The sequence below is a fragment of the Petromyzon marinus genome, chromosome 54 (genome assembly GCF_048934315.1).
Source record: "Petromyzon marinus isolate PM22_M1 ecotype Great Lakes invasive population chromosome 54, UKy_Petmar_22M1.pri1.0, whole genome shotgun sequence".
NCBI classification, from domain to species: Eukaryota; Metazoa; Chordata; class Hyperoartia; order Petromyzontiformes; family Petromyzontidae; genus Petromyzon; species Petromyzon marinus.
Window position 1 is genome coordinate 9,278,302 of NC_133720.1, and position 3,744 is coordinate 9,282,045.

Sequence of the window (3,744 nt, forward strand, 5' to 3'; positions counted from 1 at the left end):
TCTCTCCCCCTATCTCTCCCCTATCTCTCCCCCTATCTCTCCCCGTCTCTCTCCCTATCTCTCCCCTAACTCTCCCTTATCTCTCCCCCTATTTCTCCCCATGTCTCTCCCTATCTCTCCCCCTATTTCTCCCCCTATCTCTCCCCCTATCTCTCCCCGTCTCTCTCCCTATCTCTCCCCCTATCTCTCCCCTATCTCTCCCCCTATCTCTCCCCCATGTCTTCCCCCTATCTCTCCCCGTCTCTCTCCCCTATCTCTCCCCCTATCTCTCCCTTATCTCTCCCCCTATTTCTCCCCAGTCTCTCCCCTATCTCTCCCCTATCTCTCCCTCTATCTCCCCCTATCTCCTCCCGTCTCTCTCCCCTATCTCTCCCCTATCTCTCCCTATCTCTCCCCCTATCTCTCCCCCTAGATCTCCCCCCATCTCTCCCCTCACCTCTCCCCTATCTCTCCCCCTATCTCCCCCTATCTCTCCCCTATCTCTCCCTATCTCTCCCCCTATCTCTCCCCGTCTCTCTCCCCTATCTCTCCCTCCTATCTCTCCCTATCTCTCTCCCCTATCTCTCCCCCGTCTCTCTCCCCTATCTCTCCCCCTATCTCTCCCCTTATCTCTCCCCCTATTTCTCTCCCCATGTCTCTCCCTATCTCTCCCCCTATCTTCCCCCTATCTCTCCCCCTATCTCTTCCCTTCCCTCTCCCCTATCTCTCCCCCTATCTCTCCCTTATCTCTCCCCTATTTCTCCCCATGGCTCTCCCCTATCTCTCCCCCTATTTCTCCCCTATCTCTCCCCCTATCTCTCCCCTATCTCTCCCCCTATCTCTCCCCTATCTCTCCCCCTATCTCTCCCCGTCTCTCTCCCCTATCTCTCCCCCTATCTCTCCCCTATCTCTCCCCCTATCTCTCCCCCATGTCTCCCCCTATCTCTCCCCGTTCCTCTCCCCTATCTCTCCCCCTATCCTCTCCTTATCTCTCCCCCTATTTCTCCCCATGTCTCTCCCCTATCTCTCCCCTATCTCTCCCCCTATTTCTCCCCCTATCTCTCCCCGTCTCTCTCCTCTATCTCTCCCCCTATCTCTCCCACTATTTCTTCCCCTTATCTCTCCCCCTATCTCTCCCCATCTCTCCCCATCTCTCTCCCCATCTCTCTCCCCTATTTCTCCCCTTATCTCTCCCCCTATCTTTCCCCATCTCTCTCTTGGCTCCTTGGTCGTGTCTCTCTCTCCCTCTTCTGTATCCTCTCTACCGGGGAGCCGGGGCTTGGGGGGCGGGTGATAGTGTGGGGGGGGTGCTAGTGTGGGGGGGGGGTGGGAGGGGAGATGGGAGGTGGGGGGGAGGTCTCGCGACGCGCGTCGCAGCGGTAATTGGTTGCCATGGTAACGAGCCGCCGTGACGCGCTCGGGTGACATTGAAGGCGTTGGGGTGCGGGTGGGGGGAGTGGGGGGGGGTGTGTGGGGGGGAGTGGGGGGGGGGTGTGTGGGGAGGGCCGGGGACTCTCCGTGTGGATGAGTCTGCGCGTTATGAATCCCGGAGACGATCTTAATTAAATAATGAATGGCAACATTAACATGTGGGGCCGGTGGGGGGGGTCCCTAATTGACCACACACAGAGAAGGGGGTTCGCTCACAGCTGCCCTCACTGCAACCCCCCCACTCCCCCACTCTACCCCAGTAGCCTCCCTCCGCCTCCTCCCTCCCTCATCCTCCACCCTCTCCATCCCTCCTCCTCCGTGTCCCTCTTCTCCAGGAGCGCCTCCACCTCGTCCCACGGCTCTCTCCCTGTGTCCCCCTCTCCTCCCCTCTCTCCCCGTGTCCCCCTCTTTCATCCCCTCTCTCTCCCCTCTTCCTCCGTGTCCCCTTCTTTTCTCTCTCTTCCCTCTCTCTCCCCTCCCTCCCCGTGTCCCCCTCTCCCCTCTCGCCCCCTCCCCTCTCCCTCGCTCCTCTTGCTCTGATTCACCCCTCCGGCGCGCGTCTTCGGCGTTTGTTTCGCAGGCTCCGCCCTGTTCATCTCAGCGCCACTTCTGATTGGCCCGAGCCTAGTCGAGCAAAGGAACGCCACGTGATTGGTCGACAACGCTTGTGAACTGGGTTGTGGCAGAGTGCATCCCGCCACGTGGAATCTCACCGATCATAAGACGCACGCACCCCCCTGTTGTCAATAAAGTTTTGGCCAAACCCACACTAGATTATAAGATGCACTCAATAAAGTTCTACAAATCTGGTCACACACACCAGCCGCATTAAAAGATTAACTAAATTAAGTTATACAAACCTGGGCACACACACCAGCCGCATTAAAAGATTAAACTAAATTAAGTTATACAAACCTGGGCACACACACACACACCTACCGGAGTATAAGATGCGCGAAGCCTAGGGGTGTGGAGCCAGGCCTGGGGTGGTGTTTTGCCGGTAAGCGCCTGATGGCCGGGTGGCCCCCACGTTAGCCGATCGGGCCCAGCCTGACCTGGCTACGCGGGGCCCACCACCCGCAGGGTGAAGGGGCGAGGGGCGGGTGTGCAATGCCGCTGTGTGGCGGGGAGAGCGATGGTCTCAGACGGCCTGGACCTTGGCGACAGACACTCGCTTTTGGGACGTGGAATGTCACGTCACTGGGGGAGGAAGGAGCCGGAGTTGGTGGAGGAGGTGGAAAGGTACCGACGAGACGTAGTCGCTCTCACCGCCACACGCAGCATTGGCACTGGGAGCCAAACTTCTCGATCGGGGGTGGTCTCTCTCCTATCCTGGAGCAACCCATGGTGAGAGGCCCCGGGCAGATGTGGGGATACTCACAAGCCCCCAGCTGGGTGTGGGGATACTCACAAGTCCCTGGCTGGGTGTGGGGATACTCACAAGCCCCCAGCTGGGTGTGGGGATACTCACAAGCCCCTGGCTGGGTGTGGGGATACTCACAAGTCCCTGGCTGGGTGTGTGGGATACTCACAAGCCCCCAGCTGGGTGTGGGGATACTCACAAGCCCCTGGCTGGGTGTGGGGATACTCACAAGCCCCCAGCTGGGGTGTGGGGATACTTACAAGCCCCTGGCTGGGTGCTGTTCAGTTGGAGGTTGTCCCAGTGGATGAGACAGTTGCCTCAATGAGACTTGCGGTCTCAGAAAGGAAAACTCTGATTGTTGTTTGTGCTCATGCACCAAACAGCAGTTTAGAATATTTGACCTTCTTGGAGACAATGGTGCTCGACAGAGTGCTGCCTACCGACTCCACAGTCTTGCTGGGCGACTTCAATGCTCACGTGGGAAAGGATGAAGATACCTGGAGAAGCGTGATTGGGAGGAATGCCCCCCCCCCCCACCTGATCTCAACCCGACAAGTGAGTTGTTATTGGAATCCTGTGCTAGTCACGGAATGTCAATAACAAACACCATGTTCGAACACAAGGATGCTCTTAAGTGTACTTGTTTCAAGAGCACCTTGGGCCGAAGATCAATGATTGACTTTATAGTTGTACAGTATTATCGGACCTAAGGCCATATGTTCTGGACACTCGGGTGAAGAGAGGGGCAGAGTTGTCAAACTGATCACCACCTGGTGGTGAGTTGGATCCCGACGCTTGGGGCACCGACCAGATAGACGTGGAAGACCCAAAGAAATAGTGCGGCTCTTTCTGGGAACGTCTCGCAGAAGACCCAGTGCAGAAAGATTAAACTTCCACCTCCGGGACAACTTCTCCTGCACTCCAGGGGAGCTGAAAGCTGTGTCCGTATTCTTGGTGTTAAATCAAAGTCG